Here is a 10,915-nt window from a genome sequence, read left to right on the forward strand (position 1 = left end):
GGCATCCCACACTGCAGGCCTTAATTAGAGCTGCGCACATGCTTTTCTAAGTGGTTAGGCAGGATTGTTGAGATTTATGTGGTGTCCTGAGAGGAAAGGCAGTTACTTTATCATAGTTGTTTGCAGGGTTTGTTCTCATCTGTGTTGTGCTCTGCGTGCACTGAGATGTCTAACGAATGCATCAGCACATTCTGTAAAATGCCTTTTCAAACCTGCAAATCGAGAGCAGTATCTGGTACTTCATTAGAAGGTGATAAATGTTGCAGAAGGCACTGGGGCAGTAGGTTTTTCCAGGGCAAAGCCAGTGCCTGGCTATGAAAGGCAGGCGGAAAACAGAATTTCTGTCCTGTGGCAAATTCCAGCATTTTGAAATGCATGATTCCAGACTGGAACATGAAGCCCAAATTAGAACATTTCCAGAAGGATAACAATTCTGTAATACTTCAGACTGGAACAATTAAGCCATTTCATCTCATTACTATCAAATCATGTCATAGTAAATGTTAACTATAATACGTACTATATTAGATAGAATATAAAATATCACACAATGAACATTTAATACGTCAAAATGAAATGATCTAAAAGGAGACTTTTTTTCCAAATGAAATTTCACTTCAGTCGGCACGTTAATGTGAAATGCTTTCGTTTTGGTTAAATTGCCTTTTTAATGGCCATTCTTCTGCTCAATGTTTTGGATCGGTTCTATCCATTGGGTAAAAGCATCTTTTTCTGCTTTTAGAGTCCAATGACACTGAATTTAGTTTACAAAGTCTGATACTGGGAAGATCAGCCTGTTTACTGTTTTTATTCTTTTCATGGTCATATTCTCCAACTGGAAGTTTCCTGTTTAAAGAAGGAAAAATCAGGCAATGTGCGTTTCATTCCCTGAATCGCCATGTGACTTGAACAAGTCGCGGCATTTCAGGTTCCTAGCTGTAAAATGGAAATAACACCTACTTTGCTACTGAGATGTAATTCTCTTTGAGATCCTCAGATGAGAAGTGACCAGTAACATGGTTTTCTTGCTGTGGTTACAGTACAGCGTAGCCAGTCGCGGGGAGGAGTTTATCCACAGGGGTATCTAGAGCAATCTCTTCCCCCAGGTCCCAGCAGACTGAGATGAGACTGGGTATACAGCGTCCTCTTCAAGGGAAGCACAGCTACTGCACGCCAGCACTCACGCCCATGCTGTGAGGAATCTCACCAGCGCCCGGCACAGATGGGTTTCAGGCCTGAGCTGATCAGCAAACTATTTTTTCCAGAGGGCAGTTTCAATATAAACAGGGGAAAAAATAGTTTTCATTGACATTTCCTTCAGAAGATTTTTTTTATTTTTGTCAAAAAAAGCAGGGGAAATACCCCAGTCACAAAACACTATCTGGTTTTCCATTTATTTTTTTTATTTTTTTCATGAAAAGTTGACATTTTCCAACAAAAATAGACACCTTCCCAAAAAAAATAGCTTTTAAGCAAAACTCCAGTATTCCACTGAAAATCCATTTAGACAGAAAATTGTCAAGCAGCCCTAGGACTCTCTGCTCTCTTGGACTTGGTGCTTTCTCTTCCCAGTGGTTACTGTCATTGCCTCCTGTTTACACTGTACATGCGGAAAGAAATAACTTTCTCCTCGGCCGAGAGGTCAAGGGCTGAACGCGATACGACAGCTCAGCTCCTCTCTCAGTTCTAGGGGTGCTCCCAAGAGGTCAGAGCTGAAACACAAAGTAAGGAGACTGCTCTGTGGCAAGCACAGAAGGTTTATCAGGCTGACGTCTTTCTCCGGCACTGAATCGACTCAGATGCGTTGTCCTCCTCCTTGTTTTAATCTAACAGTCACAGAAAGACTTTACAAATTGCCTGTATAGTTGGTTTTGTCTCAGTCACCGGTCTCCTTGTCTTTCTTCCTGCACCAAATGAGCAGCCTAACAGCACCACGCAAGTCAAGAGACGAGACAGAAATGATGCATACCACAGACATCCACTGTGCAGCCGAGATCTGAACTCCGCCAAGGTATTTCCGTCGGCTGCAGAGATGATTGTGGATGCTCCAGATAGATAACTGGGATGACTCGGCACTGTCAGCAAAGGCCTGGAGACTGATGGTAAGAAAGGGCCCAAAAAGGGCCTTACCAGTAATGAGAGGCAAGTCCAGGTTATCTTCAGTGGGCTCAGAAAAATGCAGCACAACTTCGTTCTTCAGAAAAGAACATAACTGGTGGAGGGAACAGAGATAGCAACAACCCTCAGGTACATCCTAAGTGCAGACCATCATACGGCAGGGGAAAGAAGAGGTGCTTCTTCTAATGCAAAGTATCATTTGCCAAAAAAAGACCCTAAAGTAAAAAGCAGGTATTGCCATATGGACCGGCTACTCAGGAGCTGTTGGGGGAATCCACTTGGTTAGTACCTTGTGGACTATGCAGGTGGGCATTTTGTGGACTCTGCTCTTTGCTGCATAGGAAGAGCACGCGCCTTCAGGGCTTCACCCCATGGGAATCGCTGACATCTTCCCTGGTCTCGAGGCTCAAAGCGAGTTGCAAACCCTTAGCCTGTTGTAAACGAGCCACAGAGCAGAAAGTTAGGGAACGCTGGCTTATTAGAAAGTCCAAAAATTCTAGATCAGCCAACTGGGTTTTGACAAACTCATCGTATATGACAACAATAGCCCTGAGTCATCAACCTACCTACCTACTGTAGGGCCAGTGCCACAAAATAACCCTATTCATATGGAAAATTCCCAAAAATTAATCCTAATCATGTTATTGCTAAGTAGGGCCTTCACTTTCTGTCTGTCTAGCAGGCTCCGCAGGGAGCAGGGCTGACTCACTGCTAATATTTCAGCACAGCATTTGGGCTGGGCCGTAACTCCACACTGAGTCACATTAACCCCTTCTGCTTGAAGGCTGGAGAGACGCAGATGAGGGTTTGCAGTTGGTAAGTGCTGCGGTGCCAGTGATTTCGCACAAACGTTTTGCACAAACATCAGGGAGGCCTTTTGGGAACTTCTCATTGTCCTCAGGCTGATCCAAGTCACTTCACCGCAGTGGACATCTCCATCTCCGTGGCATATTCCAATGCCAAAGACAGAAAATAAACAGGAAAGGCTAAAAACAGTGCCTTGGCAGTAGCAAATAAATAGGTAAATGGAAAGTGAGAGCTACTGTCACCCTCTTACATGGTGCTCGAATGTAGAGGTTTCGACAAAGCCCTAGCCACCTTATTGAGGCCCCAGAGGTAGGCATCCCTCTCCCTCTCTCTCTGAAGACAGCAGCTGCTCTGCTGATGCTAGCACAGAAACCACGATGGAGCCAGGCTGTACAGGAGGACCCCAGCAGGCTGCCTGAGCCCACAGCCAAAAATAATATTCAAGTACAATGTGGTGAATTTGTTTTTCACAGGGCTGTCCTAGCTGCGATGGGCTGGGTGCATGATGCAAAATTAATGGAATGCAATAATTAATTTCACTTGTCAAGCCAGCATTACCCTATCTTCAGTGCTGAAAGCACTGTTGCGTCACACTGTGTCTGAGTTCAGGGTAGAAGTCTGAAGTTTAGTAGGAAGAAGACATGCAAAACCCTGGGTTGGTGGCTTGGCTGCTACACAATATATCCAAAAGGCCTGTTTTTACTTCTGGTATTTTTCTGTGACTTAAACTTTTGTCTGCAAAAGTATAATGGAGGGCCACATTTATGCATAAAAACAACATGGCAGCACGGCCTTCCTTGCGCCCAGGGGGAAGAAGCAGTTTGAGGATTTCAGAGGGCGACAAGTTCCCTGAGTTTCTTTTTCCTTCAACCCCATCCTTCGCAAGTCAGTGCCCCCGAGATAAAAGCGCCTCTTCTACTTCCCTCAACTGGGTCTTAGCCAAACCAACCTCTGTGTCATAGGCAGCCTTTAAATTAATCTGGCAGGGCTCCTGGTCCCAGCTGAACAAGGGGTTAATCTTAGATTTTCTCCCTCTTGCTCCTTCCACAAATGCTCAGGAGAAGGACAATAAAATAACAGCTAAAGAGAGAGAAAAGGGGGGAATGCCTGTATGAGACGGTGGAACGGCTAGACACGGCTGGCATCGGGATGGGCTGGAGGCTGGGGAGCTTTCTGCTACTCTGCTGAGCCATCCCACCAACTTCCAATGACGCTTTCTTAGGCAGAACTGAGAGCAGAACCTGCTCAAGCAGTTGCATCAAACACTGCAGAGTGATTGCTGCTAAAATCCCAGTCACTTCACTCTGATGGTATCTGGGGGGCTAAAGATCAGTCAGAGTTAGTCCCTGAACGCAGAGATCTCACAAAAGACATCTGAGGCATTAGAAAGGCACTAATTACTGGACCACTGCGAGTGAACAAGATGACATTTTCCCAAGCCGAGGGCTTAGCTTAGTTTGAAGCCACCAATGCTCAGATCGGAGCTGCCGTCTCTGCAATCACCTGTCTTCTTCAACGCTCCTCAGTGCAAGTCTTCTCTCGGCACCTTGGAAGCATTCTTGCCAGAAATGTATCGCTCTTCTCTACTTGCTTCACTCCTGTCTCTTGGGTACATTTGAACTCTTTTCCTTTTGGCCTATACTGCAACTTACTCCAAGGGACAAAGATTACCTACGTTCCTGACAATTGTGCCCCCTCATTTTTACTGTTGAAAATGGTCAGCATCGGAAGGGAACAGAAGAATTGCAAAGGATGTTTTTACAGAGGGAATGCATTTCACAACATTTTACATTTCCTGCATGAGCGATTTTTTGCACCCCTCATTTGTTGTATATCGTGGTGAACAGTTGGGCCTTTCCATGCCTGAGAGATGGGGATGCGATTAAGGGTCAGTCCAGGCTTTCCTCTGCACTCTGGAACTTGGAATTACTGACGCTTCACTGCAATATCTTTTCTGCTTCCATTTTTTTCTACCATTATATTTTTTATTGTCATTTTTTATTCTCCCTCTATATTGAGTTGGCAGATGCACAGTGAGGTCCCAGTGTTACAGGTCTGGAAGCTCTGTGAAGAACTGTTGATGTTCATTTGTCTTCATGATCACTGGCCGTGAGATCCAAAGGACAGTTCAGTGCAGACTATTTAGCGTTATCCAGGGTGCACCACAAGGAGGAAGTCTACATTGCATGCCCATCGTTACATCGATGAGGATGGACTAGCTCTCTGAACTGTGACTGTAGCGCCCCTTTTCAAACTTCAAATCACATCACTTCTGAATCCCATCGTCTTGATTTACTGGAACGCTATTGGATCTGCACAATACCACACCAGAGGCAATCAGCTGCCTGCAAAATTTGGACATAAAATTGTGAATATGATTCTCATTGTGATCACGACAGAATCATATGCAAAATAAATAAACTCTATATACATATTTGGGAACATCTGTGTTGGATTCAACCCACCAGTATAAATTCCATTACTTAAACTGATTTTTCCCTTGTACTTAATGCTTCTGGACTAAAAATTTATACTGGCAAATTTAGTCTGACCATGCTAAGCTTAAATAAATTTGCAAGGCCAAGTACCACTAAGGTGACATTTAGTTGTATATTTCATGGTGTTTAACTTCCTAAAATGCTGTGATTCAGTCTGGTCTATTTTTCCTGCCAAGGAACTGCTATTTCAATATTTCCAGCAGCTTCTTATTATTTGACTCTGCGTTCCTATGATGAGGCATCTGATTTTTTTCAGGTACCAGACAGTTTATAACTGGAGAAAAAGGTGGACATTTGCTCCCTTTACAGCCTTGGTCTAATCCTGAGCCTAGGCTAAGATCCATGACATTGAAATTCAACACCAAATGTCTGAAAAAAAATCCAGACTCATCAAAACCACTTGATCTCTAGAAACCAGTTTAACTTCTTGAAAGGCTAGTTCACATCGTAGAATCCTATTTATTTTATTAGATGATTTTTTTTCCCAGTGAGATCAGTTAATGGAGCAGCCAGAGTTGCAAAATGGGAAATACCTTTCCAACAATATTCCACAATACCCAGAAAAGATCTCACCTGCCATTTAGTAGTTGTTAATGGGTGTATTTTAATAGCCTCCACTTTTACATATCTCTTGTTTCATGACTCCCTCACCCTACAGCATGTCTTAAATACATATCTGGTTTCCGACTTTCCTACTGAGCACTTCGGGGAGTTAAAAGTCAACTCTGCTTCCTTGAGTTGCTGAAAGATTGCTTTCAGGTGCTGTAGGGGTTCTTCCCATGGTTTACCATAAATCAAGACATCATCCAACTAGGCCACTGCATACCCCAAATGTTTGCATAGCACTAGGCCAGTTACTTGCTAGAAGATTAAGAAGCATCATACATAACCTGATATTGAAACAACCCCATTTGTGCTGAAAAATCTGCAATGGGTTTAAAAGATTTGATTATATTTATCCAACAGCATCTGATAAATGGGGGGGCAAATTCTAAGAGTTTTCTTTTCCCCATGCCTAACATGAGCTAGTGCCCTGTTCATTCACACAGCTTGTTGAAATAATTTGTTAGCACTGGTTTCTACAGCTTGTACAACATTAAATGGTCAACTCCCCAGTGCCTGCTTGGCCGTCTTGCTGAACTCTCCCCCTTGGACTGCACAGTGTTTGATCAGAATCTAGTCCCCACTTTCCTTTGGCACGCTGCTTGCATTTTAAAATCAATCTTTGTACATTATCCATGCCCCATGGGAATGACCACTGTCTTCTGACTCTAGTTCATGTCTGGAGGATGAAACAGATGCTGCTATAATAAAGGGTGTACCTAATCCTGATCCCAAATGTTATTATCTCACTGAAGACAGCTATAGTGTTGCCACTAATATCAATGGCAGCAGGACAGAGACCTTTCACAGGAGAATCTCCTTGAGTTACCAAGGAGGAGAACTTATGGACCCAGGCTTATGGAAGGGCTCTTCATGTTGGGTCCAATTTTGGAATTAGCTATATTGCTTTCGTACACCCAGGACAATCTGCAAAAGGAAAAAAAAAAGACTCTGAGAAGCAATAATAAGTAATAAAATAGGAAAGGTTTGTGAAAGTAATTGGTGTAATATTGGTTACTGGATTCCCCATGTCAGAATCCCAGGTGAAGATAATGTTCTTTTGCCGCTTCAGCTGGTTCAGTTTTTATTACTTTCTTACTTTTTGTTAGTACATGAATTCATTATTTTTCTAACATTTCTTCTTCCTTAATGCCAAATACTGCAAACCTTACACAGTGCTGCTGACGTCCCGAGAACTATTTAAGTATGTACAGGATATTCCAGACAGTGGATATCAACATCTGGTTGTTACTTCAGTGCAATGCCTGATGAAATTTTATATTTATGTTTTACCTTTAAAAAAAAATCACAGGCAGTATTGTTTCATGAGAGCCTGATCCTTGGTAGCATTAATCCCAAGATTTTTTTAAATCTCTAATTGTTTTTCTGTTATTATTTTTATTATTATTATTTTATATTATTATTATTGTATTATTATTACCTAATTGTTTTTCTATTATTATTATTATTATTCTATTAACTGGATTATTTTGAGCTACCTTACTGACCATTTTTTATTAACAATTGATATTAGTGTTATAGTAGTGTCTAAAAGCCCAGAAAAAATGGCTAGACGTTCCAATAGAAACTGTACAAACACAGGGTAAGAAATACTTCCTGACCTGCAGAACTTAAAGCCTGAGTAAACTGGACCAAAAGGGGCTGAAAGGAGAAGAGAGACTGGAAAAAGGATGTGATCCATTCACACAGCAAGTCATTATTTACTTTCTCATGATTTAGAATAACACGAAGTGCCCACACATGGGCTCTGAGCAACCAAGGATGATGATTTAAAATTTCCAAACGAAAAATGCAGCTCCACCAGCTCCCAATTGCCATGAAATGCCAATGGCCTGGTCCAACAGCCGCATAGCAAGGGGCAGCATGGAAGTCCACACTGCTCAGACTCAGCAAGTAAAATGATCCAAAGCCTCAGCACCCCAAGAGTAAGCACCACATAAAACTGTGTAGACTGATATATTATTTTCATTCACTTCATGTTTTTCTCCTGCATGGTACAAGCCAAGCATTGTCAGATACAGAAATAATTGAAAGTCTGGCTCTTGACTCCTCTTACCATTGCACTAAAAAGGCTCTCTTTCCATCCATGGCAGTCTTCCATGAGTCTGAAAAGGTAGGACTCAGACACTGGGTACACTGTATGGGCAAAAGTTTCCTGATGCCTTGAGCAATTCCCTTTAACATTATGTGTAAAAAACCAAAGATTTAACCCTCAGCCAAAAAAACCTCCCCCTTCTAGATTTATAAAGTATCCCCAGCTTTCGTCCACTGCCACCCAGGTGGTAGCTTCACCCTACTACAGAAAAACACCTATAATTTTATCCCTCTGAAAAACATGTGAAGGTTTTGGCTCAAAGACTGGGTGGGAAAAAAAGTACATTTATTCGTGGTTTATTGCCCTTAGGAAAACATACTTCAGTTATGAAGTATTCCCCCCTGAAAACTTACTTGACATTTTGTTGAGAAAATAGTAACATTTGTAAAAGTTGGCCAAGCTTCCTAATACTGTAACTATAAAGCAAATGTTAATATGAGGACAGGATCAGTTACCTGGATTGTCTTTTTCCACCCTTTTAAACATTTCTAGTGACTAAGGGACTCATCACAATATTACACCCGTGGCCAGTATTACTCCAGTAAGGAGAGCAGTGCCCGTGCTTCTCTGCAGCCCTGGGACCATAGCTCAATATTCCTGTCTAGCCAAGTAGCTGTTTGAGAGTCTGCACAAGGTACTGAGAAGGTGTGAGATGAATAAAAAAAAAAAAGCAAGCATAGGCTTGGAATTTGTAGTTAACCTTTTCATAAAGTAGTCCCCAAAAAACTCTGTCAGCTTCTTGGAAGGTCATACATTTACATCCATCTGTACCATCCACTTATGTGAAGAAGCCTATGAGCAGAGTCTAGGCCAATGTCTTCAAAGGTTCAGGAGAACTCAACTTTCCCTCATATCCAAAGCAGTCCAAAAACCCATCCTGGCTGTACTCCTGGTTTCTTGCTATATATCATAAACAGCACTGAGCAAATACTGCCAAAACACCATAATCAGCCTACACCCATATTTTAAAATGAATAAGCTGAGCTTTTCTCAGATGATTTAATTATTCACTGGGAAGGATTTTCTATCTGTCTGTCTGTCTAAAGTTACTTTCATTATCATGGATGAAATCAGAGCTTTACTTGAAGTCACTAGGAGAGTTTTAGTTTCACCCTTTATCTCTCTGTTGCAATCTCACAGATTGGATGAGGGCAAAATAAAAGGCATCTTTGTCTGGATTCACACCATGAAAGATCTGCACTGGAGAGATTTACCTTAATGTACATTCCTATACTTCACCCAGCATCGTGGTGGTGCTATCACACACCTCAAAAGGTTGCATGGTTGCTCTGTTTCTGCAGGAGGACTATGTTAAAATTCTGCATCTGAATAAATCTGAATTTTGGGAAAGCTTAGCCCCACACTGGGATCTGAACTTTGTGGCTCAGCCCTATTTCCAGTTGTGCTGTAAACAATTTCAGAATCTGATATTACGTTTTAGGAAAATTTGTAATAAAGCTGTAATTAGGTATGATGTCATGTGTAATAATAACAAAAATATCTAGCAGCTGCTAAGTAACCCTTTTTTTCCTACGTTTATCCCAGAAGGATGCAGAGAGTCAGCTGCAACTTCATATTTTGAAAGATGGAATATTAAACCTAAGAACTATGATGCAATAATTCTTGTGTACTGTAAATGCTAACAGGAAAGCCAGAAGAGTCCATGTTAAGGAAATCAGAAGATCCACACAAGCAGCTGCTGTGATGTAAACTCCCTGAAGTTAGGCTCATTCTCTTTTATTCAACTGATGATTAATACAGCAGAATCCCAGGTATGACTTTTGAAAGATTCTGCACCATTGAAGATAGAAGGATCTTTGCTATGGCTCTCAAATAACTGAACATTTAGGAGTGTGTTTTATTCACATAGATTTAAGGTGTTTTTCCAAATGCTTATGTGAAGCCAAGTCCCTTTGCCTAAAGTGCCATTCTATCCACAGTTCAGGCCAGTGAGAGAAAAGAAATATAAAATCAACAGGAGTCAAGGATAGAATTTAAAACTGACAGGATGGTGTTATAACTTTAACTTAATGCTGCTTCTAGTTGGAAGACAAGAAAAATCTTTCATGGAAAAATTAGGACAGATAAACCTATGTTAAGTCTTCTCTAACATCCGTTTTAAGGGCACACTGACACTATTCACAAAATGAGCATTTACATCTGCAGATTGGCTCAATCCATTAGATAGGTATTTAAAGAGATACTAAGAAATGTATTAGAATTGGACTCTTTTATTGTTGGACATGACAAGAAAGGATCCACTGTGGGAGATGCAGGAAAATCATCTTTGTACATGATTAGCCTGGCAGTGGCAAACACTTTTCAATAGATTCTCTGTAGGTTGCATTCCCAAGGCAGCGACGTGTTCACCAGATAGTAACATCATGCGTACGAAGGGCATAACTTGCTCTTTCCTGCTCCTATCCTTGCAAACAATGATGCCGATCCTGTTCTCTGTACGCTCTGCTAATCTGTTTCTTCCTTTGGCTTTGCTTTCTATGTACTGGGCCAAGCTGCTACAAGCCTAATATAGTACTTTGTCATCAAAACTATTTTCAATGAGAGTTTCAATCTTGGGCCCTGATTTTGCAAATACTGATGCATTTGCTTAACTTTAAGCTTTGGACCAGCCCCACTGGCAGGGGAGAGGGCCATTCTAAACACCGAAATGCTTGTAGCATTGGCACCAAGAACAGGAGGCAAAGCTGAATACTCCACTTGCACTGGCTATTCCACTGTGTTTATGATCTGCCTTTAACTCGGAAGGTAACAC

This window comes from Crocodylus porosus, unplaced genomic scaffold (assembly GCF_001723895.1).
Source record: "Crocodylus porosus isolate Cpor-Errol unplaced genomic scaffold, CroPor_comp1, whole genome shotgun sequence".
In the NCBI taxonomy this organism is placed as follows: domain Eukaryota; kingdom Metazoa; phylum Chordata; order Crocodylia; family Crocodylidae; genus Crocodylus; species Crocodylus porosus.